The sequence below is a fragment of the Mus pahari genome, chromosome 2 (genome assembly GCF_900095145.1).
Source record: "Mus pahari chromosome 2, PAHARI_EIJ_v1.1, whole genome shotgun sequence".
Taxonomy (NCBI): domain Eukaryota; kingdom Metazoa; phylum Chordata; class Mammalia; order Rodentia; family Muridae; genus Mus; species Mus pahari.
This window is the reverse complement of record NC_034591.1, coordinates 108554414-108565685: the sequence shown is the minus strand read 5'-3', so window position 1 is coordinate 108565685 and position 11272 is coordinate 108554414. Positions and strand designations below refer to the sequence as shown.

The window sequence follows — 11272 nt, the reverse complement described above, 5'->3', positions numbered from 1 at the left end:
TTTTGTTTTGTTTTCAGATAGGTTTTACTATGTAGCTTTGGCTGTCCTGGAACTCACTTTGGTAGACCAGGCTTTCAACTCAGAGTTCTACCTGCTTCTGCCTCTGGAGTGCTGATATTAAAGGGTTTTTCAGACAGTCTCACATAGCCCAGGCTGGATTTGAATTTCTGATCCTCCTGCCTCAGTCTATGATTGCTGGGATCACAGGCCTGTACCAATATGCTATTCTCTGGCTGAAGTTTTTATTCTCAAGTAACATCTTCATTTTTTAAAAAAAGCTCATTTATGTATTTCATGTGCGCCTGAATCTGTATATATGTACACACGTGCAGATACTCATAAATACCAGAAGAGGGCGTTTGATCCTCTGGAGCTGGAGGCTCTGGTGGTTGCGAGCCCCCTGATCTGGGTGCTGAAAACTGAACCCTAGTCCTCTGCAAAGCGGCAGGGCGCTCTCCCCACCCCCACCCCCAGTTAACAAGCACCACAGAGTCTTTCCCGGCTTGGGTGGTTGTGGATGACTTGGTTACTCCAGGAAGCAGGCATCCTGATGAGGCCTGAGAAGACAGACACCCAAAGGGCAGAGAGTGGAGGAGTGTTCTCACTCCTGGCACACGGAACACTCCAAGCCAAGCGTGTGAAGGTTCCCTTCCCACGGTCACCAACTGGCTGGGGATGAGGAAAGACAGCACTGTGTCCAGCTGGGGTTCATGGGAAGGTCAGAGGACAAGACAGAGCAGCTGCTTGCTTGCACCAACCAAGGAGCTCCTGGAGCCAGTCACACCTATCTACAGTCAGGAAACCTGTGACATACTCCTTTCTGTGGCTCCCCTGGACTCAGGGATCCCCCCCCCCCCATCCATGGATCTTTGTACTTCTGGAAGCAGCCCAGTGACTGCCCCTGTCCCCCAACAATGTAAACCACTTAGGCTCACTGCTACCAGCCTTTGCAACAGTGGGACCCTGTGCCAGGATGAAATGAAAGGCCCACCCTTTCCCCCAACAGACCTTCTGCAGCCTTTGTTTGAAAGGCCAAGTCCCCTTTGAGAATGTTCTTAAAGATTCTTGATGGTATCTGAGTTCTGTGGCCACAAATAGGACGTGACTCATTTTGAAGCTGAAGCAGGAGCCGGAGCCCAGCCTGGGTCTCCATGCGCAAATGAATGAGAGAGCAAGTATGTGGGAGAGGGTTGGGGGAGGGGAGGGCAGGGCAAGGGTAGGTCAGAAACCTTGTTCAGCTAAGGAGGCCAGTCCCTTGCTGCCACATCTCTGCTGACACCTGGATTCCAGGCCCTGGGATGGAAGTGGTCCCTGTAGCTTCCCAACTTCTGCTCCCGGTGCAAGGATGCAGCCTCTTGCTCCAGGATTACAGATAAATGTGCTCACCATCCCCAGGTGGGTCAGAGTGGAGCTCTCTGCCCTACATGAGGGAGGGGGCATCCTGGCTGGAGACCACATCTGTGACCTCTGATGTGGGGAACACAAAGGCATGTACCACCAGGATCAGAGGGTAATTCCAAGCACTGAGCCCCCAGCTGCACACGCTTCCATCCCAAGCCTCGTACCCCTGAATTTGGTGTATCACCCCAGTAGGAGCCATGAGGCTCCTGTCAGCGTCCCTTACAAAGCTATGTAAATGGATCTGTGAGGGACTGACCCACACACAGCCTTTGCCATTGCTGTCCTGGGGGTTGGCTCCTTCCCTTCTTTGGACATACCTCCTACAGACCTTTCTTGACCACCCTAAACGTGGGGGACAAGTCTAGGTGGCTGTCCCTTTGTAACTGCCCTGGCAGAAATGAAGACGTTCTAAAGAGACACTTGTGTCTCTCCATCCGACTCCCAGACTATTGAAACAATGGACTCCCCCCAAATGGGAATGTCCCCAAGAATCTCATACTAGGAAAAGAAAAAGGTGAGGCCAGAGAAGAATTGGTTTCCTAGAAAGAGATTTCTCACAGTTCTTACAGCTTGTCAGACCACCATACAGGGTGAGACGGAAACCCAGACAGTGGTAGGTCAGTGGTGGGGCAGGCCACACTTGGAGCAGGGCTGCTTAGATGCACACATCCTTGGCCTCTATTTAAACTTTCTTGTTACTTCAGGATCCCAAAGAGAGACTTAAGAGGTTCTCTGGATCTCTCTGTCCCTCTTCCCAAGGTGGCCACACTGAATAAATCTCCTTTTCTGCTTTCTACAGTTAATTCAACTCTTTTAATTGGCTTATTAAGGATGCATGGCTGAACTCAGCTTGAGCTGCAGCCTGTGAGCTCCAAATTCAGTATCACCCCTACTACCCAAGAAGGCCCAGAGAGGGGACGTTGGCCCGGGAAGGGGATGTCAGCCCACGATCTGGCTCAAGGTACCACATTCTGACTGTGTGGGAGAAGGCCAGCTATTGGGCTGTGGGTTTTTCGACCCACTATCTGCTGACTGCTGGTCCTCTCCATCGTGCAACCTGCTGTTGACTGGTGCCTGTGAAGAGATGGCACCTCAAGCCTGATTTAGCAGTAGGAGAATCTGGGGCTCAGCACTGTGAGTGGCTTGTCCAAGGCCACCCTAAACAAAAAAAGACTGAGACTGCAAATCCCAGCTGTATCCCCCTCTGCTTCCTTCCTGCTCCATCCCTGTCCTCATGGGTCTTCTAAGGTTTGCCCTTCTCCCTTAAAACTGGCTCTGATTCACAAAGCCAGGCAACAGGTCCAGAGGAGAGTGTCTGTGCCAAGGAGGGAGGCTCCAGAGCTGTGGACTCTGGGGGTGAATGAGTGGGTCCTGCTCAAGCTTCGGGAACAGGGAGATGAAAGCAGGGTGACCAGATGGCCCTGTTTGTCCTTGATGGTCTTGATCTGAAAGGCCTGTTCCCTGGGGTGCCCTCTGCTCTGGGCAGTTTGGGTTGTTCTAGCGAAGGGAAGATGAGGTGAAGGCTGGGGGGGGGGTGTGTGTCAAGGGGTAGTGAGTGGTAGATAGGTCGCCAGGGCTTGAAGACTAGGCCTTGGAGAGGAAGTGCTAGATCCCAGCAGCCTTGAATGCCAGGAACAAAACGAAAGAATCGGGAACCCGTGAGACTTACTGGGAGTCGCCTCTGGTGGAAGGAGACCTTGCAGGAGAAGAAAATAGCCTGAGAGTGTTCCCCAGGAAAACCTCGGTGTACCCTCCAGTCTCACTTGTCCTTGCTTGGCTTAGACATCACTAATCTGAGCTATGTGTGGTGGCCCACACCCAGAATCCCACACTCGGGGTGCTGAGGCGGATCGCCAACTGGGCGATGATGGAATGAGATTTTTGTCCCAAAACAAACGAAAACAAAAAGTGTGGTAGTACCCTCTGGCCATCCTAACACGGGGACAATGGAAGGCAGAAGATCGGAAGTTCAAAATCATCCTTTACAAAGCAAGTTTAAGGCCAGCCTGGGCTACATGATAACTTGGTTTAAGAAAAGGAGTGTGTAGCTGGAGAGATGGCTCAGTGGTTAAGACTCTTTTCTGGGCTGGTGAGATGGCTCAGTGGGTAAGAGCACCCGACTGCTCTTCTGAAGGTCCTGAGTTCAAATCCCAGCAACCACATGGTGGCTCACAACCACCCGTAACCAGATCTGATACCCTCTTCTAGAGTGTCTGAAGACAGCTACAGTGTACTTACATATAATAAATAAATAAATCTAAAAAAAAAAAAAAAAAGAAAGAAAGACTCTTTCCTGTCCTGGCAGAGGATCCAGGTTTGGTTTCCCAGCACTCACACCATGGCATACAAGTGTCTGTAACTCCAGTTCCAGGGATCCGATATCCTCAGTGACCTCTGTGGGCTCCTGTTCACATGTGATACACACACAGATATACAACCACAGAGAGACACACAGACACAAACACACAGACAGACACACAGATACACACACAGAGACACATATACAGATTCAGACACACACACATGACACACACACTACACATATGTCATGCACTACACACAAACACATACACACAACACAGATAGGCACACACAGACAGGTACACAGACAGACAAATACCACATACACACACACACACATACAGGCACATAGGCATGAAGACAGATAGACAAGCAGATAGACACACACACCACATAGACCAGATATACACACCTACACCATACACCACCACCACCACACACACAGACACACATACCACATATACCAGATACATGTACTACACCTACACCATATACCACACACACACAGACACACACACTTTTTTAAAAGGGGAGGTATGGGAGAGAAGGCTCAGCATTGTTCTTCCAGAGTTCCATTGCCAGCAGTCTATCAGGAGGTGCACAACCTTCTGTACTTCCACCTCTAGGAGATCTAGCGCCCTCTGCTGGTCTTCATGGACAATTGCATTCACACTTGCACATACCCACACACAGATATACAAATACGCACACAATTAAAAGTAATATACATCTTTTTTTAAAGACAACAATTACATAAATAAATATTAAAATAAAAATTAATCAACCAACTGACCTGAAAAGCCCACCAAACCCAGCCGGACAGGACGTCAGTTTCCCCACTGGCTTTTCTGCTATGGAGTTTATGGTAACAATTGCCTAGACCCTGGGGCCTACAGACATCCTGAGAAACTGCAGTGGGGCAATGTGACTTGTTGCTGCTATCTTGATTTGTGCCTGGCCCTTTTGGGTCAGCTCCAAGTCAGTTTTGCCTATAGGCATAGAGGATATCGAGTATAAAACTTAAAAGCTGTATCCACATGACTCAGCCTTGTCTGGCCTCTGTCTCCTTTGAGGCTTAATAATAATAATAATAATGCCTATCAGCCTGCATTGTGGGAAACCCCAGGCCACAGCAGGAGGGAACAGGATGGCACTCAAGTTCTGAGAAGACCCAGGCCTGTTCCCAGAAAAATGTGTAAGTATTCCTTCTGGGTTCTCAGCCTTTCTCTCTCTCATGCTTTCTTCCTTCAGAGATAAGCCAGCCCTCCAGCCCCTAGACAGGGACACTGATTTATGAGTGTAACTCTGTCTTTTCCATCCTTGGCCAGAGGGGGTCTTTCTTCATTCTCTACTCTCCGCTGCACATCTCTCAGTGGGATCAGCTTCCAGGTCTCAGTTTGATATTTGAGCTGCCTGCAGGCTCCTCCACCCTCAAACTGGAGAGAGGAGATGGGGCCCAATTCTTAGGCTCACACAGCCCCAGACTTCTGACACAGTGGGTTCTTTCTTAGTGTCTTAGAAAGAATTCAGTAAGAAAACACCAACGGGTCTCTCCCCACCCCCACACTCAGACTTAGCCCTGCCAGAGGGGCTTTGCTAGGGGCCATTTGTGCTGGAGGGAGCTGAGAACCCCAGCAGTCCAGGCTCCGGTTTTGTTGTTCATTGTCTTTGGAAGTACCAGGAGAGAACCCTGGAGCATGATGGGCAAATAGACCCCACACTGAGCACTGAGCTGCACCCCAGCCCCAAGCCCAGCCAAGCAATATGGGAGCAGACTTGCCTGGAGGTACTACCTCCGGGCATGCCTGTGGTTTGGGGGCTTTGAAGGCAGACTCTAGCTGCCTTCCTCTTGGCTCTGAGAGGAAACCCACTCAGCAACCTTAGGGGTGTAGGAAAAGTCCTAATTGGGGGATACCCAGACCAGCACACCTTTGTCATTCTTCCCAGAAGTCCATTTTTTTCTTACAAGGTCCAGGAAGCTCACGCAGCAAATGATTATCTTAACCCTTTTGAAAATCAGATTCGGTGAAATAGGAATCTGATTCCAGCACTAGGAAGGTGGAGGCAGGAGGATTACAAGTTGAAGCTCATTCTTACATACATAGTAAATTAGAGGCCAGCCTGGGCTATATGAGACCCTGACTCAACAACAACAACAACAACAACAACAACAACAACAACAACAAACCAAGCAAGCAAATACCCAAGATGAGAGCCTGGGCTAACCCAGAGCTGACGCGGTCTAAGACTATCGAGTGAAGGATGGAGAAAGAACCATGTGAGGAAACATGCTAACTAGGTGGTCAGAGTCCTGTGCTTTACCCCCAGATCCCTGTAGGGTTTCATGAAGATGGGAGAGCTGTCTCTAGCCCAGAGCTAAGTCTAGACTAGGCAAGAGAAGAAGTCGAGGTGGCTTCAGCCATTGATATGGATAGAGTGCTGACCTACAACGTCCACAGTCCCCACTAATCTCACAGGCAGGGCTCAGCTGCCAAGTGGTGTTTAAGCGCCTCATTCTAACCCAAGCCAGGGCAAGGGATTAAACTTGATGGGCCACTGCTAGGGCAGGTACTAAGCCCTCTCTTTCCCCTTCTGCCCTCCCCTTTCCTGTTGCTCCCACCAGCCAACTGTAGCATCTCTGCTTCTCCCAGCACCCACCCAGAACAGACGCAGCCATCCCAATGCTAACAGCCACTTCCTAGAGCCCAGCGCTGTCCAGGACACAGAACATTTAGCTTGATGCTCAAGGCTCTTGGCGATCTGACTTGAACTCAATATCCCTTCCTCCATTTTTTTCAGCCCCTCAAATATTTGCGAACCTATCTCAGACACATCAGGCCCTCCCTCCATTTTTCCCTAGGATGGGGTGATGAGATGATCACCCTTACTTTCCTCGACTGTCCGTTGTCTTAGTAACTCCTTCCAAACCAATTCTATCCCATAACGCTCTCATGATGCTTCAAATCTGGTGTTTATGGGATGACAGCAGTGACTTGAAAGAAAACAAAGACATTCACAAACCAAGATGAAAATCTCAGCTCTGGGAGTCATGAGCTGGAAGGAGTGACCTAGGCTTGACGATCTCGGAGGCTTCCTGGAGGAGGTGGCCACTGAGTAAGATTGAATGGCGTTCCAAACTGAGGGAGCAGCATGGTGGAAGCCACCAAGTAGAGGGCAGCAGGGCAAAGTCAAATTGAAATTCATGATAGTTTCTGTCTCTTCTGGCAGAATCTCACTGGACAGCCCAGGCTGGCCTGGAACTTACTGTATAGAACAGACTAGAACTCTCAGAGATCCACTTGCCTCTGCCTCCTAAGTGCTGGGATCAAAGGTGTACGTGCCACCACACCCGGCTCTTCCTTTTGCAATCTGAGTCTGTGTCCTTAATCTCTCTGGCACTCAGAGATAGTTTTATTTTTGACTTTTCATTTGTAAGTGATGTACCCTGGGCCAACAGAGTGTGTCTGGGTACTTGAAGTCTTACCTATGCCCTGACACCCCTGCTCTCCACCAAGTGACATTGCTGCCTCTCCCAGGGGCTTGAGTGTCTTGCCTGAACAGCAAGGCTACCACCTTGTCTTGGGTCATCTAGCCCTAGTGGGTTAGCAAGAAGCCAAATGGAATCTTCTCACCCTATGTAGAACATGACTTTTGTCAGGTAGCTGTTGGGACAGAGGACCTGGTAACTAGTGGATACAAGCCTCTGAAGAGCTTGGTAGGTCCCTAGGCCCCTGTGAGGATTCCCCACGGATGTCTTTGTGTACAAGGCTGAGACCTTTGATTTCAAGTTGCACGATAGGTTAGAGAGAGACAAACGGAATGGGAATGTTGTCGTCATCTTTGCTCCAAGCTACTTTCTGAGCAGTATCTATCGTACCTTCTACAAAACCCTGCTTTCCCTCTGCCCTGGGCCCTGAGGATTATAAAAATGCCCTGGGATGGGAATGGGCACAGGGAAGAGTCTGTAGCAGGCAGTACAACTGGGCAGAGTACAATGGGGGAGGGGAATGCTGTCACCCACTATGGAGATACAAACACCTTCCCCAGGCTGGAGTAAACAGGAAACCTGATCCCCATTTGAAGGCAGGAGAGAAATGGGCCTCACTGAGCACAGGGCCTTTTTCCTTCAGGGCTGGACCCGGTACCCCACTGGAGCTGCAGGCTGGCTGGGCCTATCCTGGGTGGATGGGTGCAGGGCTGGGGAATGCTCTTTATAGTTAGTGCAGTTGGGGCAGTGGCAAATGGGAGGGGATGGCACAAAGTTTGAGGTCTGGAGCCTGTCATGGCCCTGGGTGTTGGCCTCATTCACCAGTGCCCAGCCTTGAACTTGGAGCTTGAGCAGCCCTTGGAACTTGCCCATCAGATAAAGGGAGATCTTACATCACACTTCTCCTGGCACCCAACGTTGTTAGGACTGGATCTTAACCAACTTCAAAACATCAGAAACAGGAGGAGGCTGGAGGGATCCCAAGTCCCGCTGACCTCCCCAAAATCTACCCCAAAGATCCTGGCTCTTCTCATGCGTTTCTCTGCTGAATGTGAACACAATGTCTTACGGCAGACATTGTCTCTGCCCCTTCCAGAGCTAGCAGGTTGTACAGAGGCCCCATGCAAAATAAGGAAGACCCCTTTAGCCAAAGTTGGTCCCAAGTGTTGTTACCTTGGTTAGGAACGTTTCTATTGGGTATTGGAAAATCCATTGGGATTAAGAACTCTATTTCCATTGGTTAATCTGAGAGCTATACCTACCCATGCGATGAGTTTTGCACCACCCCCCAGAGAGAAATCCCCAAACTATTTTAGGAATCCCCACATTTGAGGTCCAGGTATACATCTTCCAATAGCCCCAAATGCCAGATGGGGCTGTGGCTCAGTGGTAGATCTTTTGCTCAGCATGCACAAACTCCTGGATTCCAGCCCAGCACTGAATAGCTTCAGATAAGAATAAGGGGAAATCGCATCCCCTCATCCGAGACATCAAGAAACCCAGAGAGCAGAAGGCTTTGTGGTGTGTCATGCAGCCAGGTGCCCAGTACAGTCAGCCCACTGCTCCTTGGGCTGGGGCTGAGTAGCCTGGTATCCTCCGTCCAACTTTTCAGAAAGGCCAGCTGAAGCCCTGGGAGGGAGGGAGAGAGGGGTGAAGGGAGGGACAGAGGGAGGGAGGGGAATCCCTGGGGTGCTCAGAAAGTGTGACTCTGACTAATATAAGCCTTGACTGCCCCTAACCCAAAGCACCTGCCTCACCAGCCACAGCTACCCACACCTGACTAGGGATGTGGTATTCAGGAAAGTGGCTGTGCTGTGACCCTCAGGGATTCTCCCTGGCTTGGTATCCAGCCGGTATGGTTTTTGAGCCTTAGTTTCCTAATCTGTGAGATGGGCTAGCCATAAGTCCATCTCAGGGTAGTAGTAAGAAGGGAAGACCTGTCAGTGATGGCTAGTACTCCTCTGGCTTCTCAGCAGCCACCCCTGACTTTTGCCATTTCCACTGACCCTGCCACCTATGCTGAAGAAAGAGGCCTATCTGGATGCTCAGGCTATAAAGAGGCTATGGGGTAAGAGGTCATGGTGCCATTGCTCAGAGCAGGCAAGCATAGGCCAGGGTTCAAGAACCTAGAGCCCCGTGGAGCTGCAGAAAACAACAAATCTCTCATTTCATTCATTGGAGTGGCTCTGCCCAGTGCCCGGGAGCTGGGCATCTCCTTCAGGCCAGAGGCCCTTCGTGTCCCTGGCCTCCCCGAAATGGCTCATATCTAGTGTAAATGACAGTCACTGATGTTAACTGGGCTCTAGTAGCCCTAAGTGGGGACCACGCTCCTTTAAACAATCCACACAGATGGGATCGTGTCACTGGATTGCTGCCCTTAGAACCCCAGAGCAGAGTGAGGGAAGGCGTCACCGAGGTCCACACAGTCAGCGGCGAATCTGTGACCTGGAACCATGCAGGACAGCTGCTGCTATCTGGATCCCAAGCCCCAGCTCTGCTTCTTCTCAGCCCTGAGCACCGGCATGGCACATGGTCGATGCCTGGCAAAGAGCGGTCACCTTTGTTCTATGTGCCGTATATGCATGCATGTATGTATGTGTTCATGTGGGTGAGTATGTGCCTGTACATGTGCACAACTATGAGTGTGGTGACCAGAGGTTGACGCTGGATGTCTTTTCCAATCACTCTCCTTATTTTCTGAGACAGGGTTTCTCATAGAACCTGGAGCTCATGGATTAGGCTAGGCTAACTGACAAGCAAGCCCCGAGAGCCTCCTGTCTCTGCCTCCTAAGTGCTGGCATCGCGGGTGTGCACTACCTGGCATTTTCGAGGATGCTGTGCACTTGATGCTCTTGCGCTGTGCTGACAGGGTCTCCCCAGCCCCGCCCATGGCTGTCTCTGGCTGCTTTCCTAGGGAAGCAGCTACTCACTCCAGGTCAGGATGGGACCATCTTGATCTCACAACCAGAACAGTACCTGGTAAATCAGATTCTGTCTCTACCTGGAAAGTGAGAATGTTACTCAGATGCATATGAACTTTTTCAAATAATTAAAAACTACATCCCAACCCCAAGCTTCCACAATGAACGCTCAGGCGGAGGGCCAATCAGAGAGTCCTTAAGAGACCTAGCACACATCCGTGAGTCCAAATCCTGCCTTTGTCACTCGCTGTGTGATTTTACCTAGGTATCTCTGCCTCTCTGAATGTCATCATTCTCAGCTATAACAGGGAGAGTTTTTAACATGAAAGTTGCAAGGACTCTGTTATGAGTAAATGAGATACGTAAGGACCTGGAGCTGTTGTGTTGGCAAGGGCTCAGTGCTTCTGCCCTGTGCTGGATATGATCTCTTAAAGCGGGAGAGACAGAAGAATACAGTGTGGGTGAGAGGAGGCTTCTGTGACACACACAGCAGAAGCAGGCCACTGAGCCTGTCCCCACGTTCAGCCGATAGAGTCCTTTCCTCTGGCTATTTGAAGGGATGCATCGAGGACAGGGAGCACTGCAATGTAAAATAATACTGTTTTTAAAGATTAAGAAATCCAGGCATATCCGCTGCGATACAAGATGGCCCCAAGTTGCCGAGAACTCGGAGCAAGTGGGATCAGGGTGCCCACCTGGCTTGCGGGAATGTGGAACAGAGTCATCTGGTTGGTAAACACTGGCAGGGTGGAAGCTGGGCATGCCCACGCTAGCAGCCTGGCCTCCACACTCTTGTTGTTTACCCAGAAGCCAAGTGTACTTACCGGCACCCAAAGACCTGGTCAGGAGAGTGTGGTGCAGCGTGGACGGCTCCAAGCACTAAGCTGGGAGAAAGAGTAAACCCAGCGGCAGGAACAATAAGTAAACAGAGGGTGGAGAGATGGCTCAGCAGGTGAGAGCACTGGCTGCTCTTCCCAAGGTCCAAGGTTCAATTCCCATCACCCACATGATGGTTCACAACTATCTGGAACTCCAGTTCCAGGGGATCCAATGCCTCCTTCTGGCCTCTGAAGGCTCTGCATGCATGTGGTTCACAGACATACATGCAGCCCAACACTCAACACAGTCAAATATGAGCATACATGAAACATACATGAAATCA

The 11272-nt window shown here is 50.4% G+C and overlaps 1 long non-coding RNA gene across 2 annotated transcripts in view; it reads right to left on the bottom strand.

The window, feature by feature from the left end:
• LOC115063425 overlaps positions 1-11007 on the bottom strand; it is a 16922-nt gene extending 5915 nt beyond the window's left edge. For both annotated transcript variants that reach the window (XR_003843302.1, XR_003843303.1), the window contains exon 1: positions 10935-11007. This is a non-coding gene — a long non-coding RNA (uncharacterized LOC115063425). The remainder of the gene's footprint in view (positions 1-10934) is intronic.
• Positions 11008-11272: the final 265 nt, after the last annotated feature.